General features: G+C 38.3%; 1 long non-coding RNA gene across 7 annotated transcripts in view; it reads right to left on the minus strand.

Annotated features, from left to right (window-relative positions):
- The window catches only part of LOC149145643 (uncharacterized), a 62382-nt gene extending 38508 nt beyond the window's left edge, over nucleotides 1-23874 (minus strand). For 2 of the 7 annotated variants that reach the window (XR_016264052.1, XR_016264051.1), the window contains exons 1-2: nucleotides 23017-23682; nucleotides 22624-22909 (exon numbers count right to left, since the gene is read on the minus strand). This is a non-coding gene — a long non-coding RNA (uncharacterized LOC149145643). The other 5 variants (XR_016264050.1, XR_016264049.1, XR_016264048.1 and 2 more) reach the window with 5 other exon arrangements.

Consider the following 23874-nt stretch of genomic DNA (forward strand, 5'->3'; position numbering starts at 1 on the left):
GACATGACATTGGACAGAAACGGTTCCGTAATATGCTTCAGATTAAACACCAAGCTCGTCAGATTTGGACATTTGAGATCCATTGGTAGATGATGAATATCAATCCGACTGTTACTAATTTTAACATTTTATTTTTCATTGTTTTTCAAGTAATGGCTATTTGAAATTGGTTATGAAATAGTATTTTTAAATTTAATGAAAAAACAATTTTAATTTTTTCAAGTAATTGGCTATTTGAACAGAATGAATAGAAGAGGAAGGCCCTAAATTCACTTTGTTAAAAGCTTCCCAGTCCTCATCTACTCTCTCTCACTCTTAAAGTTTTTTAAAAGAATGAAAGTCAATTTGAAGCTTTAGCAAAAGGTACTGAGTTGGCACGAGAAAAACTAAATCTTTTGAAAAAGAAGATTTCAGAACTTTACACCAGAGAAATAAAGATGGCCAGCCAGTCAGGGTATGAAAGTGGATCTTCCACAACTAAGCGGAAAAGAACAGGTTCCTTCAGCTTTTCTAACAAAGCTGCAAAGACATCAGAAGGTGAAGTTAGTTCCCATCATAAAAAGAGTCCATTCCATTCTTGGACTCAACATCTTGCCTCTGCAGAAGTTAGAGATGACATGAGTGTTCAAACAAAATTTGGAAATCAAAACAATACTTTCTTCATCAACTTTGATTGTCTAAACAGGGATCAGACATTAATTCTTCTGCAACAGATTAATGCATAGCTTCTCAGAGAAAAGCAGACACTAAAGCTTCATGGAAAGATGTAGTCATATTAATCACATGGAACCTAACAGGGAATGCTAGACTATGGTGGGAAACGCTTAAAAAAGAAGAGCAAACATAAATTCTTGAAAATGATGATCCTTTGGAAGCTATCTTAATGGCTCTCTCCCATGAATTTCTGGGAATTATTTCCTCTGATAATGAACATTATGCCCAAATGTTTATGAGTCAGCGATTGTGCAATTTAGATTTGCTATCAGAGTATTATTGCACAATGCAGAGTCTTTATTATAAAATCCCTGATCACCATAATGTGGCTTATCTCCGGCATTACATAGCTTCCATGCTAGGCAAGATACCTGAATTAGTTCAACAATCACTGTCAGCACAACATATTTCTATAGATACATTGTCTCTAGCTGCACTTCACCAACACATTCTTACTATTCTGAAAAATGAGTGTGCCTCCTACAAAACTCGTAAGAATGTCAAAAAGCAGTGGCATTTTAGCCCCACCATCTGTGACTCCTTTACTGAAACATATCATTTTGGGTGTTATAAGAACCCCTCTAAAAAAGGTTCTCAGAAAAACCAAAGTGATAAATGTTCTTGTAAGTCGAGATATCCTACTACTAAGAAAAAGCAATATCAGTCAAGATCTCCCACAGCCAGAAGGTCACGATTTGTCTTCAGAAAAAGATCTAAACCAGCTAAGCAGTCCAAATGCTTTATTTGTGGTCAGACTGGTCATTGGGCTAATAGATGTCCCAATAAAGGGAAAAAAGGAATCCAGAAAAAGATCACTGAAATTTTCAGATCTTCATATGATCTAGCGATTGGGACTTAGTTTCCCAAACAAACTCTGACTTTGAATGTTTTTTTGTTCATAGTTCTGATTCAAACAATAGCTATGAGGTTGACGAAAAATTTCAAAAAATATCTCTTTCAGACAAAAATAGTGACAATAGCGAGTGTATATATTTGTCCAATTGTTTTATGTTTTCATTTTATGATCTCCAACATCAAATTGAAGAAATCCAGTGACAAAAAGCCTCTCTTCATCCTAGCTTGATTATTCCTCGCAGAAGACTTCAAGAAAAAATTGACCAATTGCAGGCTTGTATTCCTCAACCTCTTTCAGAAAGGATAAATGAAGGAGAAGAATTTGGGATTTCAGATTGGCATACAACACCAAAAGCATCGCAAAAGTTCGCTGACAATACTACAGAAAAATTATTGGACAAGATTAAAAGGGTAGAAGAAGATCTCCAGAGAGACAGAAACCAGATGAAGCAGCTTGCGCAAAGGATTCAAGTCAACATGCAAGAACTTGATAATTTGAATTCACAGTTTGTTTCTTCTACTTTCCTTTCCTCTCAAACTCCATTACTATCATCCAATCAATACAGTAATGAAAACATTCATGATCTCAGTGGTATTGATGATAGGATGGTCATCCCTATAATGATAAAAGTATCAGGCTACAAGGAATATACTCTTGATGCTCAGATTGATACTGGAGCCATGAGTAGTTGTTGTAAATTCAAAGTCATTCCTGCGTACTATTGGCAACCCACTCAAGTCCAGTTTCGAGCAATTAATAAACAGCTAATAAAAATTCCATACATTGCTCCGGACTTTCCATTACTATTAGGATCACAAGAAGCATATGTCACTTTATATAATTATGATACCGGTGCTGATATGTTGCTTGGACGGGGTTTTATGAAAAGATTCATGCCAATTACCATTGAAAAGAATCTGATAATTTTCAGCATTCAAGGTGAAAAGGTGCAAGTCCCTACTAAAAGAGTAAATACACACTCAGGGTAAAACATGATGAGGTAAGCAATTTTGATGAAGCAGTAACAGATCTTCCCAAGATACAGAAAATTGTTAAGCATGCAGAAATCCATGGCCCTACCATTCTATCTGATATTGTAAATAAGTTGAAAAATGACTGTACAACAGAACACCTTGATGCATTCTAGTTCAAGGAGAAATATTTTGTTTCACTTCCATTTCAAAAAGAAGGCTCTGTCAAAGCACGAAAAGCATCAACAAATCACATGAGCCCGTCTGAACAGGAGCTTTGCAAAGCAGAAATTAACAATTTAATAGAAAGAAAACTGATAAAACCATGCAAAAGTTCTTGGGCATGCCAAGGCCTTTATGTCAACAAGCACTATGAGCAAAAACGTGCAAGAAAGAGGTTAGTTATCAACTACAAAGATCTGAATGAAACTCTTGTGCCCATTAAATATCCTTTACCTAATAAGGAAATGTTGTTATCAAAGATCGCTAAAACTAATATGTTTAGTAAGTTTGATCTTAAAAGTGGGTTTTGGAAAATTGGCATTCATCCTGAGGATAGATATAAAAAAACATTTGTGGTAACTCGAGGACAGTTTCAATGGACAGTTATGCCATTTGAGTTGAAAAATGCTCCATCAGAATTCCAAAAGGGAATGGAAGATCTTTTCCGAGATTATTCTTTTATCATTATCTACATAGATGATTTGTTAATTTTCAGCAAAGATATTAGTGAACATAAAAAACACCTAGAAATATTTTATCAAGTTGTTTTCAAACATGGTCTGGTTCTTTCTGCCTCCCCAGATAAGTTCATCATTGCACAAACCCGGATTGAGTATTTGGGTTTAATCATATCTCAAGGCAAAATAGAATTACAACCACATGTATTAAATTCTTTATCAAATTTTCCAGATTATTTGCCAGATGTTAAGACTGTGCAAAGATTTTTAGGATGTTTGAACTACATCAGGGAATTTTATCCGGAGCAAGCTGCAGATACAAAGATTTTGCAACAAAGATTAAAGAAGGGTAGCAGTTGGAATGACCAAATGACCAAAGCCATCAAGAATATAAAGCAGAAAATCAAACAACTACCACCATTGGCTCTTCCCTACAGTGACCTACCATTTATTCTTGAAACAGATGCCTCATATTACTGTTGGGCAGCCATTTTATTACAGAAACATGGCAAAAAGGAAAAAGTGTGTGCATATGCCTCAGCCACATTCTCAGATGCTGAAAAGAATTATCCTACCTCCCATAAAGAAATTCTAACAGTAAAAAAAGGTATAAAGAGATTCAGGGTATTCCTTAAAAGTGTCCATTTCATTGTTAAGATAGATCTCAGGCACATGAAGGGAACGCTGCAAAACAAAAGACTGCTAGAACAAGGTAATTCCAGAGTTCTAAGATGGGCCCTATGGTTAGACGGATATGATTTTGATATCATATATAAAGCTGGTAAAGAGAATTATCTTGCAGATTCAATGACCAGAGAAGGAGCAATTATACAAACAGAATATGCAGTCAAAAAACTTGAATTTGGTGAATGTTCATCCTCCTCCAAGAAGAAAACCCAAGTCACATTATGCTTTTCATGCCATTATTCCTTTTGTGTGGATTGCCTTTTGGAAAAAAATCAGTTTTTACCTATGGAAATCCAAAAGATCATTATGGAGAAGTGGTTTTGGTCTTCAGATATAAGACACAACTATGATATTCCATTAGCACCTATTAACAATAATCGTGCTTAATTTGGTGCAGTAAGATATCCATATCACAGACTAAGTATATATTTTTGATCCTAATCTGAGATGGATATAATATTATGCTATTCTTCAGTATGCCCATGCTTATGAAAGAATTTCAATAATCATGTATTGTGAAGATATCATGTCTCTATTCAGTTATTGGAGTAGTTGGATGAATCTCCTACTTGTTTCACTTGTTCCCAGAAAAGAAGATCAAGGCAGGCTCTGCCAGCAGTTTGCCCTTTCTATTTTGTATAATGACATGCAGGATGGAGCAGAGAGATATGATATATTTGAATTTGATTTGTTATATAAGGGCACCTACATTGAGATCAACCAAGACAGTACTTCTCCTACAAGATATAATTTTACTAATGGAATTGACTATTTTGGCAAAGTCTGAATTCCCCCAGATAAGCTAGATCCATTTATGTGTTTCTCAACTTTTTCAGCCAGTTTTGGAAGGGAACCATCATGGTTACAAGAGCTTCATGGGTTAAGTCTTGATAGGTATATTGAAGAATATGAATATGATTATGATCCTGACTATGACTCTGACCATAGCCCCAAAGTCTGGTAACCAAATATTTAAAGAGATTTTATTTTAGGCTTTCGAGGGTTCTCCTTAAAAGAATCTCCTCTGTGTTAATAATCATTGTACCTAGTCTGTGTTAAACTTTCGAGGGTTCTCCTTAAAAGAATCTCCTCTGTGTCAATAATCATTGTACCTAGTTTTGCTTTCGCGGGTTTCAAGAAATTGGAATATCCACTGTGTATCAGCTTTTAGTACAGACATGATTACTTCCGTAAATTCCTTTGATGGAATATCTATTGTATATAACCTTTTAGTACATACATTATTGCTTTTGTGGGTTCCCCCAGTCGGAATCTCCACTTTGTATCCCTTTTTAGTACATGCATTATTGCTTCCGTGGGTTCCCCCAGATGAAATCTCCTCTTTGTATCATATCATTAAGATTTTATGTGATATGCCAAATCACTTTAGGGATCGAGAAGAATCCTACGCTTGAGCAACACCTCGGGGGCTCATCCTATAAGAGGGAGCACAAACCTCAACTCAAGGCACTTGTAAACTTCCGTGTGTTTCTATAATATGAAAGAAGTTCTCTTTGAGTTTTAAGTTCAAAACATCTGAGTTATGTGTTCAAAACATTTGTGTTCTTTGAGTAACTGCTCATAAACATTTGTTTTCTTTGAGTTAGTGGATAATTTGTTTCCCTTTAACCCACATGGTCTAATCAATAAACCTTATTTAAGACATTAAGTGTTGACCAACTAGCCCTCTAATCCTCAACCTCTTAAGCTCAAACCTTTAACAAAATAAATCATCAACCTAAAGATCCTACATCCACATATTTCCCCATACAAATACACCATGAAACACTACCCTCCAACAATTAGACAATTCATTCCCCTCGTCCCCTTAACATCTAACACTTGAAATCCTAACACTCGATTGTCTCAGGAGGAGACAACTTATACCTCTTATTCAAAGAATGAATGCTTAATAGTAAGAAAAAATACCAACATTAAAAATAAAGTCCCGAACATCATACCTAAACAACCACTCTATCTAATATCCCTCCCAAAACAAAACCGCCAAAATTTAAATATGACCCGACCACCCAAAAAAAACAACCAAGAAGCCACCAAAATTCTACATAATAAAATTGCACAGAATACATGAGGTGCTGCAAGGAGAAAAACTGCCACTAAATCCCCAACATAACCATTTCACCCAACAAGGAACACAGAGACGCGCGAGGAGAAAAACCGCCACTAAATCCCCAACCTAACCATTTCACCCAACAAGGAACACAGGATAGACATTTTTTGGTTTTGAGATCCAAAGCATTGCAATTTCATTCAAAAATATATCGATTTGAAATTTTTTTGGACTATTTTCCAATTCATTTTCCATATTTCGTGTGAAATGCAAGTATTTTTTTGGCTTTAGCTTTCTTATTATGTTTATTGTCTTAGTTATATATTGAATTTAAATCATTTTTGAGCTCTTCTCGAAAGATTTGGGCAGTGCATGTTTTGGTTTTCTTTCCCATTGTTACATAGATAACAAGAAAACTCTGCAACCTCGCTTCTTTTTATATAAAATTTTGTCAATCGAAATTAAATTTAATTAACGCGTTTGATTTGGAATTTTATCAATGCATAAATTTAGACTAGCTAGAAAAACAAGACTTGGCTGAAAATATGACAATCTAAGTGCCCTGTAGTTGACACTATGTCCTTTTAGTCAAATCTACGTGTTCAAAAAATGAAACTGACCAAAAATATGACAATCTCAATGCCCCGGAGTCAACACCATGCCCTTTTAGTTGAATCCAAGACATTTTAACTTTTAATTTTAATTTTTTTCTTTTGTCGGTGCTAGTTCTAATAAACCTAGTCACAAATAAAGGTTGAAAGTTGAAACTGGCCACCCCTCACCCAAAAAAAAAAAATTCGGGAAGTTGTTTGAACCTGTACAAATGCATCAAAAATTTTTAAACATTGTTATGCTTTAAGTTCTACAGGACACTTCCGTTGGACTATTTTTCTAGGCACTCTGTCTAACATCCCAGCATATATTTTTTTTTTCAATAGATCATTGTGAAAAATGTTGTGGTTCCCAACACTATATCCCTCAAAGACAGTCATAACAAACTTTTGGTTTTAGGTTGAGAGAACTTATACAAAAGTGTTGAGATGAAGTAGTATATATCTTGATTTTATTTTCCAATAAATGGCACATGTTTTGGTAATAATAGAAGCTATGATCTCTATTGATGATAAAGTGTTTTACAAATGTGGAAGTAGAAGGCTTTCCCCTGAGTCGGCTTGGACATGGCCTAAATATTAAAATTGTGACCTTGTTGGCCATTACAAACATTCCAACTAGAAGGGTACTACTATAAGTAATTTACCCTCCTCCCCAAGCTTGAAGTCCCTCTGACGGCATGACGTGCTGGTGTTCAAAGACAGATTCATTCCTCCTCAAGTTTGGTTCAATAGAAGCTCAAGTGGTTGTAGCAAAAGAAATGTATGCAGTCTCGCAAAGTGATATGAAAGATAATGTCGGTTCAATTTTTTATTTTTTTTCAATTGAAGGAGTTGTTCCCATTGGTTGAGGAGTAGCTCTGACTAGGCATTAAGGTTGGGAAATATATGGATGGTCTTCTTACAGGAGCATTAAAGAATAATACAGAGGGGTTTTGGCTAACAACAATAGGAGTAGGAGCTGTGGATATCCTAGTAAAATTACTAACAAATGGGCATTAGATTGCTCGGGCAAATGCATGTTTTCTCCTTACTAGTATGATGTTGGTAGAAGAGTTCGTTTGCTCCCAAGTTTTGTAATCTGGAGCTACTTAACAACTACTTAAGCTTTTTCAACTTGGAAATGAAATCTTAATTTGAATAGAGGCTGTTGGCGTGCTCAAAACTCTTCTTCGGAGTTGAAGGATGTAAGACATGATATTATAAATGCTAATGGTATTTCAAGTTTGATAGTTGCAATAATTGCTTGTTCAAAAGAGTTGATGCAAGGAGAATTCGCACAAGCATTTCAAGAAAATGTAATGTGTGCTATGGCCAACATATCACATGGACTATCTTTAGTAATTTCAATTATTGGTGAAAGTCTTTAGCCTTGCACATATGATTCTTAGATTGCTAATACAATTGGAGCATTAGCTTCAACCCTTATGGTCGTTGAGGGGAGTGTAAAAAACTCAAGTGTGGTAAATCTAGTATTTACTGAACAAGTATTGACTAAGCAATTCAAGGCTCAATCATCTTTTTCTTGTTCAATAACATACAATAGAAACGTTTACTAGCTTGTATAATAATAGGCACTTAAGTATCAAGCTCTAAAATGAAAAAACAAAGCTTTTGCTTGTGGGCTTAATCATAGTAGTTGCAAATGAAGTTCAAGATGAGGTCATAAGGTCTCATTAAATTATCTGCAACAGTGCAAGTAGTTTTTTGAATGAAATGATAGGGAGAGGATTGGACCTCACTGCATTTCCTACATTGTTATAATTACAGGTCACTTTAACACTGTGAATATGCATGAAGCATATAGGATTAAGAAGGAAGGGATAGAAAGAATATCACAAAATAAATGAAGGCTTTAAGGAATAGAAAGATGGTGAATAACATCCAGGAGTGGAGGTGCAATCTTCTTCATCCTCCTCCTCAAAGATATGAGTCTATATCGACAAAGTAGGAAAATAGGGAGAAGACAACTTTGGATAGATCCAATGTACCAAAGATGGTGTAGGAAATTGAAGAAAAAATGGAAAAGATAGGGCTTTAACAGAATAAATTATCACTCATTTGGAGTCAAATAGTTGCTAATGGCTACTTATTATGAGGGATTCTTGTTGCAACAAAATTTTGGATATTACAAGTGAAATCCCTTGCAAAGATGTGGCTTTGAAATGGCTTGAGGGATTTGAAGCCATCGTTGTTCTCCAGGAGACTTTCGATGGTGGATTGCCAATAAAAGAAAAGCAAAAGATGTTTTATTTCAGTTAAAGGTGGAAGTATTTGTTGATTTTGGGATAGCATCGGATGTGCTCTAGCCATGAAATTTGGTGGAGAAGTTGGGGCACATGAGATTTCCAATACCCAGAAAGGGTTTGGGTAGATTCTAAACAGATCAGGAGATATTAAAATAATTAATATTTTTAATGGAGTCCCTAAATTTAAACATAGGGAAAATAAAATATTAATGAGTATTAATATGAATTTGTGTTAGAGTGGTCCAAAAGACATGGATAAAGCCAAATCTAATCTTAGCCATTGATTAGGGACTTAATCTCGGTCGTTGAATCGTCAACAGGAAAAGTATAAGAGGAAGCTTGAGGGTAACATGGAGATTACACGAGATGATCAGTCATTCTATTCTCTGGAGCGGGGTTTACTAAGACAGATAGAATCAGTGATCGGGAGAGCAGATGCAGGGCATTGAGTATAGAGGAACAGACAAGGCAGAGATTGTGCCGAGAGAGCAGCGCAACAGCCAAGGAGGGTGACGCAGAGCCAGCAAGGGCTCACGCAAGGCCACGCAAAGGCAGCCAAGTGCTGCGCAGAGCACCAGAGGGGCCAACGTAGCTGACGTAGAGGCTCCCAGAGCTGACGCAGGGCCTCCTGGGGCTGACGCAGGGCCAACGTGAGACAGAGAGGGGCTGACACAGTCCAAATTGGGCAGAAGCTGGGGTTGCAGGAGCAGTTTTGTGCTGAGGAGCTGCCAGAAGGGTTTTCCGGGGTTTCAGCTAGGAGATTTCTCTCAAATTGTGAGGTATAGCTTCTAAGGAAATTCTCTGTTGGGTAGGCCAATTACGACACCCAGATTGTACTCTGATATTGCTTAATAAGAAAACCCTCAAATAGCTGCACCAGTTTTCCCGCATTGGATTTTTCTAGGGACATTGGTCCAAAAATAATGGTGTCATGTGGTGTGTTTGTTCTTGTTTCTTTTAGTTGTTGATTTTTAATATGTTGAGCATGCATTGGTGTTTATTTTCAGTATTTACTTTGTAAATAACTTGTTAAAGAAAAATAAAAAGCAGGTAGGAATAAATCAAAAAAAATGCATGAAGGGTTTCTAAACTAAGTAAAATTAGAAACTTCAACATGGTATCAGAGGGTGATTGCAGATCACAGGAGGACTAAGAAACATCAGCCAAGCGGAGCAATAGCAGCAGAAAACAATTGTCCCGAGGTGACAGAAGTTGTTTCTAGTAGCGCAAAAGCCAGGAAGTGTGACGCAGAGCCAGCCAGAGCCACGCAGAAGAAGTTGGGGACTGTGCAGAGCCTCAAAGAGGCCAACATCGCTGATGCAGAGGGCCAGAGGGCATCCCAGGGCTAACGCAGACCCATCCAGGGTGACGCAGAGCCAGCGTGGGGCAGAGAAGAGCTGACGCAGTTCACAAAGAGGCAATTGTTGGGGCCTAGAAGGCTGTAGAAATATTGCAGAGTGGAGCTGGTGAGGTACTGTAGTCTGAACAGTACTTGACAAAGCAAGGCCAGAGGAGTTATTATCGAGGGTTTCTAGCCGAGGAATCCAGATCAGCAGTGCAGTTGCACAAGACGATCAAAGTAGGGGGCATCTCGACAAGCGGCAGAAGGATTTCCAGGAGGGAAATCAGGACTCAGAGGGAGTCCAGAAGAGAACTTCCAAACGGGAAGTAGAGACTCAGAGGAGTCGAACAAAGAACTTCCAGGAGGGAAGTAGAGGAGCGTCATGGCACTACACGGGGTAAGAGACCAGGATAGACTAGATGGAGCATCGAACTTCTCAGTTTGGAAGGCTAGAATCTTATCAGTGCTTGACAAGAATCGTGTCAAGAACTTCGCCTTGAAGGTAGTACCTATCCCAGTGGACCCCAATGATAATGACAGGTACGAAGAGGCGAGGGCGAGGGCCAAGTGCATTATCCTTGACGGGGTCAAGGATCATGTGGTACCACATATAGCCGAGAAGGAAACGGCAGTTGGGATGTGGGAGGCTCTCAAGAACCTATACCAACATACTTTTGTGCAGAGAAGAATGCTACTCGAGAACCAGATGAGGTCTTATCAGATGAAGAAGGGTCAATCGATTGACTCCCCTTCCTCGAAGGACTGAATGAGATCTGAGACCAGTTGACTGCTATAGAGCGACACCGGATCAGGAGCTTATGGTGAGGACAACACTGAATGTTGTCTCAAAAGAGTGGGAAGTGTTTGTCAAGAGCAATCTGGGTAGAGGGACTCTCCTACCTTGGGACGAGATGTGGGCAACTCTTCGCCAGGAAGAGATTAGGCGACAGTCGAAAACAGGTAGCAGCAGCAAAGGGATCAAGGTCAAGCAGGAGGAGGAAAAAAAATGGCCCCCAGGAGAAGCAGAAGAAGAAAGATCTCTCAAGATAAAGTGCTTCCATTATGGGGAGATGGGTCATTATGCGACCCAATGCCCAAGGAAGAAGAGTACGGGAGAGTCTTCCGAGACTAAGGCAGCGCCAACACAGGCAGAGAAGGAAGTTTTGACAGACGATGACTGTGCCATGAGTGCACACGCACCACTTGAGCGGAAGTGGGGAGACATCGAGCTGTAGTCAAATGGACTACAGGCGATGAGGGGCAGGATCCTTGAGGTACCCAGCCTCTTGGATTAGACCTTGCTACGGGAGCCCCGACGAGGAGTAGCAGGACTGGCTGGGTGGGTAGAGACAGATGCGGATGGAGCGACAAAGAGAGCTACAGTGCAGGAGTCCCAAGACAGCGCAGAGCTAGCAGGCTGCAGCAGTGCGAGAGGCACAGGAGTGTTGCACCAGTGCAGAAGGCACAACGAGGTGTGCAACGGTGCGAGATGCAGGGAGTTGTTGCAGCAGCGTAGAGGTCAGAGAGAGGGAGCACTTGTCAGCAGCAGAGGGAGCTTCAACATCAGTGGGTGTTTATAGCCCAATGGGGAGGTTAGTTGGGAGATCAGTTACTTACTTCTCAGTAACTGAGTTGCAGTGCAGCAGTGGGCAGCACGATGCAACATGAAGAGGGCAGGTGTAGTGCATATGTAGTGCTGGGAGAAAGGACCAGCAGCAGCACGGATGCAGAGGGAGTTGTCGTACAAATGCAGCAGTGGCAGTGGCAGAACCATGGGCAGCAGTATAGGAGGCAGCAGTGTAGAGGATGTTGGGCAGGAAGGCCTAGCATCAACGCAGGTACCGATGCCGGATGATCAGAGTAATACTCAGTGAGGAGTATTGCTAGAGCACAGTCCTTGCTAAGAGGGAGTGTTGATTTGGGGTAGCATCGGATGTGCTCTAACCACGAAATTTGGTGGAGAGGTTGGGCACATGAGATCTCCAATACCCAAAAAGGGTTTGCGTAGATTCTAAACAGATCATGAGATATTAAAATAATTAATATTTTTAATGGAGTTCCTACGTTTGAACTTAGGGAAAATAAAATATTAATTAGTATTAATATGAATCTGTGTTAGAGTGGTCAAAAAGACATGGATCAAGCCAGATCTAATCTTAGCCGTTGATTAGGGACTTAATCTCAGCCGTTGAATCGTCAACAGGAAAGTATAAGAGGAGGCTTAAGGGTCACTTAGAGATTATACCAGATGATCAGTGATTCTATTCTCTAGAGCGAGGTTTGCTAAGAGAGATAGAATCAATGATCGGGAGAGCAGCTGAGGGGAATTGAGTACAGAGGAACAGAGAAGGCAGAGATTGTGCTAAGAGAGCAGCGCAGCAGCCAAGGAGGGTGACACAGAGCCTGCAAGGGCTCACGCAGAGGCAGCCAAGTGCTGCGCAGAGCACCAGAGGGGCCAACGAAGCTAATGCAGAGGCTCCAAGAGCTGACGCAGAGCCTCCTGGGGCTGACGCAAGGCCAGCGTGAGACAGAGAGGGGCTGACGCAGTCCAGATTAGGCAAAAGTTGGGGTTGCAGGAGCAGTTTTGTGCTAAGGAGCTGCCTGAAGGGTTTTCCGGGGTTTTAGCCAGGAGATTTCTCTCAAACTGTGAGGTATAGCTTCTAAGGAAATTCTCTGTTGGGAAGACCAGTTACGACACCCATATTGTACTCTGATATTGCTTAATAAGAAAACCCTCAGATAGCTGCACTGGTTTTCCCGCATTGGGTTTTTCCGGGGACATTGGTCCAAATATAATGGTGTCATGTGGTGTGTTTGTTCTTGTTTCTTTTAGTTGCTGATCTATAATATGTTGAGCATGCAATGGGGTTTATTTTCAATATTTACTTTGTAAATAACTTGTTAAAGAAAAATAACAAGTAGGTAGGAATAAATCAGAAAAAGTGCATGAAGGGTTTCTAAACTAAGTAAAATTAGAAACTTCAACAGTGTTGGACCTAGTCTAAGTCTAGAGAAAAGACAAAAAACTCAGCACCGCCCCAGTTTTACCATCAATCTCAATGTGGAACGAAGTCAATATTGAAATTTTTTTCCAAACTACTTTCATGAGCTTGCCAAATGTTGTTGAGAAATGTAGAATCCCTGTAGGACATGATTATAGTTGGGTGGCCAAAATTTGTCTAGACAAGCTTAAAAAAGAGTGAATCACTAGTTTTGTTATAGGAATGAAAGTAACTATTTTTGGTAACCATCACACTACCAAAAATATACACTAATTTTGTAACTAAGTGATGGCTAAATGATTAATCAAATTTGGAGTGTGGTGCAGTAGCAATTTCTCTCGATCACTGATCACCATTTCAAAAATATTACTGACTAGGTTATCTAATATTAGCAGGTTTCCTAGCTGCTTTAAATCACAATATCGTCTTTATTGGCTTTTGTTGGGATATCCATGCCTTGGTATCTTCATTACTTCAACCGAGACATAACTAAGATGAAGTGCTCACTAAACTACACAGATATGCATAAATGGGTTATGTTTGTCATTGCTTATAAATAACACTAGGAAGGAATAATATCCATGTGATCATTTCAATTTGCAAAGGCAGTGGGATAATGCTCCAATATACAAAATATTATATGTTGTGGTCTACAAAGTTCATCTGTAACGCTGTCAAAACCAGATTGAGATCATTAACCATTGAGTTATTGTTGAGTGTTATCTTGTACTTATCTCACCTCAAAATTTTCAATAGAAAGAAACAAAAAGTATTTGTAAGGCTCAAGGCGCCTGTATAACTCATGTACTTGTATTGTATCTAGCTATTATATATCATGAGTTGTTGGACCAACAATAATGTTACATATGTTATTCAACATAAAGATAGTCAAATTGCCCCAAGTTGTAGGTAGTTCTTGAAAACCTACTTTTTACATTTACTACACATTACTCTAAGACATTGCCATGGCTTCATGACTGAGTCAGACATAGTTATGGGGATAATATCCTCCCACAAAACAATAGGGGAATTCATTACTAAGGTGATGATGGTGGTGGATCCTATTGTTGCTGGGGATCTAGTGCGGCCTAGCACAAGTTCATTAAATTTTGTGGTAATAGGACTAAACAAAGATGATTGATGTGATGATCTTTGCCCTAGTGCGGCCTAGCACCAGGTCATTAAATTTTGTGGTAATAGGACTAAACAAAGATGATTGATGTGATGATCTTTGCCCTTCATGCTACACACTATACATGTAGCTCTATACATGTGCATGTGCATTGACCAACTCATTCAAGATGACAGTACAAAATAGTCGATGATATTATTTACTACAAAAACAAGATATACCTGGTTCCTAAATTTGTGCTCAAGGAGAAGATTTTGAAGGTTATGCATGACACTCCATCAACTAGACATTTGGGGTTCTTCAAAACCTATTGACAGATTAGGAACGATTTTCATGGAAAGGTCTCAAGGAAGATGTGATAAAATACATCAAGGAATGCATGACATGCCAATAGAACAAGGTCGAGCACATAGATCTTACAAGGCTTCTCCAACCTCTACCAATTCTAGAACAAAAATAGGAGAGCATCTCAATGGACTTCATCACAGGGCTACCCAAGACGCAAGGCAAAGATTGTATCTATACCATGGTGGACAGATTGACGAAATTTGCATACTTCTTTGCAATCGCAACTGACTATTTGGCCAAACAAGTAACAAAACTCTTCTCAAAGAAGTCTTTAGGCTCCATAGACTACCTAAAAATATAGTCAGTGATCGGAACAACAAGTTTATGGGTGCATTATAGAAGGAGCTCTTCAGGCTAGTGGGAACAAAATTAACCCATAGCACTAGTTATCACCCACAAACAAATGGGCAGACAGAAAACATGAATAAGTGTATTGAGGGATACTTACGTAATTTTGTGACAGGTCAACAAAAAGCATGGATCAAATGGTTGTACCTTGGGCAGCATTGATGCAATACAACCTGCCATTTATCCATTCAGATGACACCCTTCAGAGAACTATATGGATATGATGCACCCTCCTTTATTGATAGGATACTTGGAGACAACAAAGCACCCATTGCTAAACATTGGAGAGTCAAGATATCCTCAGGGTACTTAAGGAAAACAATGAGGCTGCTCAAAATCGGTAGAAGATGTACACAGACCAACATCGAACATAACACAACTTTTTGGTAGGAGACCTTGTTTTCTTAAAATTGTAGCCTACAAACAATTCACATTCAGGAAAAGCGGTGCAGAAAAGTTGAAGCCCGAGTTTTATGGACCTTATAAAGTTCTCCAAAGGATTGGTGAAGCGGCGTGTGAATTAGAACTACCGAGAGACAACAAAATCCATAATGTATTTCATGTATCATGCCTCAAGAAGGTTGTGGGGCAGCATGTCACCACCTCTATCGAATTGCCACCATTAGACAAAGAAGGACAACTAGAACTAATTATGGAGACGATCATGATCGTACAAAAAAAAAATTTAAGAGGGAGAGTCATTCCAGAATACCTTATCAGATGGAAGAATCTACCAGAGGAGGACGTAACATGGGAAGGAGAACGAATTTTGCAGCACCTGAATCTACAATTGCTTGAGGGCAAGCAATTTCGGGCATGGGGGACTATAATGTCCTCTACGAATTGAGAATTAATGAAGGAATAAATAGGCTATCGATCCCCGTAGGCTACAATCCTAAATAAAGGGGAAAACCCTAAAATACCCAATTCTGGGCAAGTTTTGGGGCAATTGGGCAAAGAAACCCAAAAATGGGGTTTGGAGTAAAATTTACTCAATTAATTAAGAAGAAGAGACCCCTCTAGGAAATCTATAAATATAATAGGGTTTAATTCATTTTGGATCATCAAATGTGGAGAATCTCATTTGTTTCTTGAGCATTAGCCCTAAGGGTTTTAAGACCCTTTTTCTCTTGTCAATTTCGGTGGTGAAAGATTCCAATCTAGTTGACATCCTCTTATTACTTCTCTTTATTTTTAGGCAAAGGTTATATCTGAGGCAACAAAGTTTTTGTGGATAATGATGTTATGTTCTATCTAAGCGAGCAAGGTTCTGTGGAATTGAGTGTTTGTTCCATTCAATGCCAATGAAGGACTGTGGAGTTGACGTTCTGTCCTATCTAAGGGAGGCGATACTCTGTGGAATTGCTTGTCTAAGGCAAGCAAAGTTCTGTTCTAGCTGAGGTAATGAATTCTAGATTCGATGTTGGAGAGCAAGCTCTGTTACCTCTTCTTGCTCACTTTTCACTTTTCACTTTGTTTGTTCTTCTTCTGTCGACTATAGTTTGTGGTCAGAGGTTGGCTTCTTGTATCTCTAATCTCTCTGGATATGGACATACTAGTTTTGAATTTGAAATTTTGAGGATTGGACATTTGAGTTTAAATCTTTGTACTTTACTCTCTGGAAGTGGGCTTATATGTTTATTTGGCCTTTGCAACCAACCTTGATTCTCAGAAAGGTAGTTGTTCTTAACTTCTTATTAACATTTAGTTCACGCTTTGTCTATTGATTTTGGTTTTTAGTCAGATAATGCATGCTTTCCCAATGTTTATACTCTATTTCTAGGAGTGTGGATTTGTTTATAAGCCCTAGGAAGTGGTACAGAGAGAGTTTTACTCGAACTATTTGCAAGTTGTGGTTTTGAGTCATGCCTACTCACTAATAGAGACAGATCTATTTGGAGCCTTTTCAATCTCTCTCTATACAATCTTCACCCAAATATGGAGGCTTGTCATTTATGTCTCAAGCAGGTCAAATTTATTAGAATTAAGGAGGATTTTATGGAAACATGAAGACATGGTAGATGGTAACAGAGCTTCTGGAAATAATTATGTTTGTATAGAACAGAGCTTGGAAGAGGTAATAGAGCTTCTGGAAATAGAACCTCTTCCTGCTCTTGGTAACTCTTTGAAAAACTTTGGTGTTCTTTGTCTCCTACCTTATCCCAATCTCCTCTTTGACCACTTTATGTACATTTGCTTTACTTCTTATTGTATAGCCAGGTACCCAAGCCACCATTCTCCAGCTACTAATGCTTTCAAGCCTGACTGTAGCTAACCTTAGCATAGAAAAATTAATAAAACTTGAGATAAATACAATGCCTCAAACAAACATGTGTCATTCTAGTATCTGATGATTTGGTGTATTTAACTTGGAAAGATACACCTTCAAAACAAATAGTTGCAAACGCCATCAAATGTATCTGTACAATTGCCTTCACGTGAGAACTTACTGATCTACACTGCCTCCACATGTTTCTAAATGTATTTTTTTCCACATCAAAACCACCTGAGACTATATGAACTACATTCTGGTTACTCATGGGTTCACCATTCTCTTGATATCGTTTTGCACACCTTTAGACTAGTCATCCAGTGGTGATTCACCAACATTCATTTTAAGTTTTAACTAATTCCAAGAGCTTACTTCTCATTGAATCAAAATGTCCAGTTTGGGCATAGTCTTGTACTATAAGCCTTGATCATTGTAAAAGAGGCATCTCTATTTAGCTGGAATCCTTTTTTGTTTATTTAGTTGTCTAATACCAATGATTCTATTTGCAATTCTGAGACAATAGAGGAGAGTTATGTTCTCCTGCCCTTCCAACCCCCTCAAAGTTCTTACTATCACTAAGTTAATTGTGTACATACATCAAATCCCAATGACTTATAATTCTTGCCACAACTGCAATTAATAAACTATTGTTCTTCAACGTCACAAGCTGGTTGGAATTTACATCAAGTACAGGCTTTGAATTGGACATTTCAACATATTCTTGACAACTATTTTTTACTTTGACTTCTAATTCTATTTCTCAATCGACTTTTTCAACTTCACTTAAAAGTGTTATAGATGAGCTTGGTTTGTGCTCCTACTCCAGTGTTAGAACAAAGCCTTTAACACCTGATGTACTTGGACAACAGATTTGTGTTACACATCTTTGATCTTTTCCTTAGAAATCAATTTCTGTATGAAATTATTTCTTATCAATTTGCATGCATATAAATTGTTCAACACTGTCAGCTCGCACCATGTACTTGATCCAACCATGCAGCCAAAGATGAATCCATCAAAAGAACTTTTCTTGCAAGGTGTGCTTCTAGTTAATATAACTTGAATCCCCTGCTGTCAATTAATTTGTTGATTCATCATGGAATCTATCCAACAAATAATTTAAAGGTAAAGGCCTCCAGTATAATCGTCAAACTTATTGGATTGGTTCAATATCAACCAGTCCTCTGTGTTCCCAAATAAAGCTTAAGCAGAATGACTTTACCAGAATCCGTTCTTAGACGTTCCAACATATCAATTGCACGAATTTTGCAATTCTTCATGATGCAACCCTTACCAATTACACTGTGGTAGGTTGGAGTTGTAGCAATAAGGGTAATGTTGGATGCTATGCGTAATTTGAAAAAGGCTTACAGGGGAACATTCTCCCATTTTTTTTTGAAATCATGGTACATAGTCTGTGATTTGGAGGAGCCATTTACCTTAGGCATTGTGACTGTTTATGTTCTTAGTGTCACAGATAATCTAGATAGTATCATAAGGAGAATCCTCACTAGTGCATTGAACAGAGTCGTCCCGGTGTCCATCATATAGAATTATGCTGGCTTCTTGGAGGCCGCCTTCAATATTTAAAGCTGAGAGCACCCTTTGAGGAATTGGAAACATATTTTCAAGCGATCACTGTTTTCTAGAGGAACTCTCCATATCCTTTGTGTCATTCAAACTTCCAGGCCTCGAGGCCTCGTTATTCACACTTCCATTTGACTATTTTTTTGCTTGCTTGTAATAATGAGACCAGCCTTTCCATTCTGATGATCTCCAGACATATAATTTGTAGATGCATGTATGTCCTCTACCTATTTGATTTGTTCCTTGAGGAGGTCTAGGCCATCCTAAGTGAAGAATGCAAAAACAGGCTCCAGTTATTCCAATATGGTCGTGAACATGCAGTTTCACTTGCATTGATAGCAGTATTTGCAGCTGCTAGGAGTTCTTCACGATCATCATTTGACTCCCAAAATTCCTGTGTGTTTAATAGAACTTATCAAACTTTCTCTAGTGCCCCCTTCATGTTCTGATATTTGTATTATATCAGCATTACTTTTGACAACTCCACAGAGAATAATTCTAATTCCAGCTTCTGGTACAAGCTTGAAAGAAAACTTTGCCTTTGGAATTACCTTGCCAATTGAAAACATCCCAGTGTTTTTTGCTACTTATTCCCACAATCTGTAGAATTTGCTATAGATAAGTAGTGATTGATGACAAATGAAAGGTAATCAAGTCGTTGCTTTATTCTAGAGATTATTGCTGCTACAATCACTCTTTTTACAAATGTAACACGACAAATATCTTCACCATTCCTCTACAGTAAAATAAGCTGTACTAGAAGATGCACCTTGGGTGTTAAAATATTCCTTTTATTTGCATCTAAAATGTCCTCATTTGTTCTAAATAAATTTCCCGCATCTTATAAGCATAAAATAAACCAAGTCCTCAAGACAGTTGGGGGATGTTAAAAGTTCATCTTTACTGATGCAGATGTTACTGACACCTGACAACTTTTCAAACAAGCCTGAGAATCTGAGTGATGTTGATTTTAATGTTATAAGGCCAGTCATTATATTAGCTTTAAATATCAACATCGGAATGGCAGAAAGAAGTCCACATAAGACATTTCAAATCAGGGCAAAATCTCTATCAAATCTCTGAGTCTCAACAATTATTAATTGTTTGATCTTGTAGATCCTACCAACAATATATATCATATCATGTATGCCTCAAACCATTTGAAAATTCCTTATGAAATCCTTCCAAAGGACCTTTTTCAGTGTTACGTTCTCCTTTTGGGATTATCCTTCCTTCAAATAATGCTTTAAAGACCTTTGCAATAAAACAGAGTGCCTATCAGCAATTTAGATCTCTTCTTCCCAATCGGTTTAGGGTCCTTTTCCCTGGGGGTAAACATGCTCTTGATTGGTGGAACACCACACAAGATTGGTAGTTTTGGCTTGAAAAGGAAATTCTATGGGTGTTCTTTAGTTGATTTGATGTGAATCTGTCTGCTTGGCTTGCCTAGAGGCTATAAAAGATGAATGAACCACTGTTGTAAGACACATTGTGAGTTTCACATTGCCTTGACATTGATCATGAAAACTGAGACTAAATTAAATTATTGTGTTGGAAAGGACCTTTTGTGACTGTGGACTCTGGTTTATTTCAATAATCGAGAGAGCAAGCCTAGTGGTTTACTCACAAATTCATTGAAAATTGAAAGCAGGTATAATATTCTAATGGAAAGCGTCACCAGGGTGCAGCTCAATTGTTGTATTATGTAAATAAAGAGACTTGAAATTCAAATCCTTGGAGGAGCCCAATCTACTGAGATGAGAAGATAGGTCCCAGAAGTATAATGAAAGGGACAATTAAAATTAAAATTAAATAAATAAATAAATATTTAAACAAAAACATTCAATTCATACACCCATTTCTCTATTCTTTCAGATGTTTGCAGCTTGCCAACCACAATGAAAGAGGAAGAGTGCATGCATCCAGCTACCCAGAGATGTCAAGCATATAAGTATCAACTATTGCCCTGTGATTCAATTTCACCATCACTCAGTGCTAGTTATGTTAATATGATTCTTCTTGAGTTATGTAGTACAATAAACAAGGTTTTTGCACTGCAACATCCTTGTTGTATGAAGTCCAATGTGTATGTGCATTTGTAAATGGTAACCAAGAGTTCTGTTAGAATTTTTTCATGTGGCTACTAAAGTAGATATACCCATAAGGAACTTTGTTGATATTGTTGGTAAATTATTTACTTGCAGTCATGGAAGCCATTTGAGCACTGTACAAGAATAACAGTACCCTCTAGCTGGAAATGGGTGAAACAGTTGGGTAGGAGGGACTTAGAGCTATTTTTATAGGGAATTTCTTTCGACATGAACTTGCAATTGGGCTTAATTTGTTCTTTCTTGTTTCTGTCATCCTTGAACTGTGTTGGACGTGGTGTAAATTTTGCACATCTCGGCCACATACACCTCTTGTTCCATTTGACAGCTTTTCCAGCAAGTTTAAACTGGGAATTATGCAAAAGCTAGCTGTAGGTGGTTGCATTTTCCTGTCTATATGCTACAGTGTTCTCGGGATATGGATCCCTATGTATTGGTGGCTGAAGGAGAAGCATGAAGGTTTTGCAAATGTGGGCAAGTATATTTTCTAGGCTCTGACTTGGTCTACAATGTCAGCTTATGTTCATCACTCCATCACAAAAGAAGGTAAAGACAAGTTCCCACTTTTATTATAGTCGTGGTGGAGCCTATCATTCATTCTTCGTACTTTCTTCATCTTCCTCGACATTCAACAATTGACAGAACAAAGAAGCGTGGATGTTGATATCTTTGTTGAAATTATGGTTCTTCCCTTTTTGGCTTTCTTTTGTTATAGTAGTTGTTGTGCCAAAAGTGGTGAAGATTCCTCCTCACAGACCATTCAAGAACCTCTCTTGAAAGACAATTTCCCAAAAATGTGGAAACATTAAGGCAGTCACTACTTATGCAAGAGCCAACCTTCTCAGTTGGCTATCATTTTCTTGGATGAGTCCTTTGCTTGTTGTTGGTTATAAGAGCCCTTTGCACATTGATGATGTACCCCAAGTTGCAGATGTGGAGAGGGCAGGTCAAATATACCATAATTTCATAAAATATACCATAATTTCATAATTTCAAATATACTGGTCATTAGCAAAAGGCTTATTCCTTTCTCTCTGGAAGGAAGTACTTTTGACTGCATCCTTAGTAGCACTGGAAACTTGCGCATCATACGTAGGTCCGTATTTTATAGGTGCCTTTATTCTGTTTCTAGATGGAAAGAAACAATTTGAAAGTCAAGGCTATGTGCTAGTTTGTGAATTTCTTGTGGCAAAGGGTATTAGGATCCTTGTCACAGCGACAATGGCATTTCAAAAAACATCAGTTAGCTTCATGGGCTAAAGCAGCATTGACAACTATGATATACAAAAATGGATTGTTGTTTTACAATCAGTCAAGACAGAAGCATACAAGCGGAGAGCTTTAAATTGGATAACCTTATTCCCCATACAATGAGCAACTAAATTTTCTAAACTCTTGAAGTTTAGGCATTAATTCTTCATTCCACATATTAAATAATCATGATTGATTCTCTGACCTATTTAATCTTTTAAATTGTAATGTTGTAATGTTTTCAACATGGAGAAAGGCGGCACAATAGATAGATTTAACAAAAAACATGTATTTTAGTTATCAGGCAAACCATTATAACTATACTTAACAGTTGATAGAGTTGTGCATCAATGATCCTGTGAATATTTAGAAAATTAGGATTTGTATTTCTCACCAGAAGTAAAGCGCGACTCCAGTCCTCCAGACTTTTTTTGAGATTCATTGCTGTACCAGCTGCATTTACAGCCGATGGCAAACCTTTATATTCCATGGCAATATGTCTCGCAATATCTTCTATATTTTTGTGGAGAGCAACACCATTTGTGAAAGCTTTTCTCTGCAACAACTCCCATGCTTTCTCTTCGGAGGGGGAGCACTCATTTTCCCCATTTCTGCAATCACCTCTAATCTCCAAGTGGAAATCAGGACTTTTCTGCCCTTATCATTGCCAAATCTGACACCTAAATCAACAAAAAAAAACATGGAGACAATCTAATATTTTCTATCATTGTATGGGAAAAACAAAAAATTCTAAAAATATTCTCTTTCCAAGAGATGCACACAATACCATCATTGTCGAAGCTTTCATGGAATTTCGAATTCAGTGCCTCAGCAATCAAACACAATTTAGGATTCGGCAGCATTCTGTATTGATATTGGAATCCAATGTGAATATGGAGGAAGGGGGACTTTATATGGGAGAAGACAGTGTTTATAACTGGAAAGTTTTTTTTCCAAATGAATACCATCATAGATCTGTTGCATAACAGCAATGATGTGGTGATCTGTTGAATAATAAGCCCCACAGCACTGATTTGGTGCAGGAACTCACAGACACCATTATCGGTGGAGTCATAACAGATGTAGGATATTAGTCAATTGGAAGAAAACATCCCTGTTTTGGACCCTGACTTCGGCCATATGGAGTTCTTTTTACTCCATATTCACACTCCATTCCAAGATCAACACAGAATGGCCATCCTTATAATCCAGACTTGATTCAAACACAACGCAGATTGGCCATCCTTATAATCCAGACTTGATTCAAACACAACGTAGATTGGCCATCCGAATCGGATTTAAGGGACGGCCTACCCGGAACTGCAATCTGTTTAGCGTGACGGGCAGTAACTGCAATCTGTTTAGGGTAAGGGGCATGATATGAATATGAGAAAAATGAGAAACAAAGAGCCCATAACAATAAAAAAGCCAAAGGGAACTCAATTCCAACGCCATTAGATAATTTACTTACTTAAATCCAACGAATAAGACTAACCAACACATTCATGAACCTAGCCACATGGGTGGCCTTATAATTGTACCCGTCTCACCTTTTGAATGTCGGCGGCACCCTTTGACTGACCTAACCAGCGAGAAGAGGCGTATGATCATTGTAATCGACTTATCTGCTGGCGGATTCTTGTAC

The sequence above is a fragment of the Pinus tabuliformis genome, chromosome X (genome assembly GCF_031772625.1).
Source record: "Pinus tabuliformis cultivar Carrire ecotype Pingquan chromosome X, CPIR1, whole genome shotgun sequence".
Taxonomy (NCBI): Eukaryota; Viridiplantae; Streptophyta; class Pinopsida; order Pinales; family Pinaceae; genus Pinus; species Pinus tabuliformis.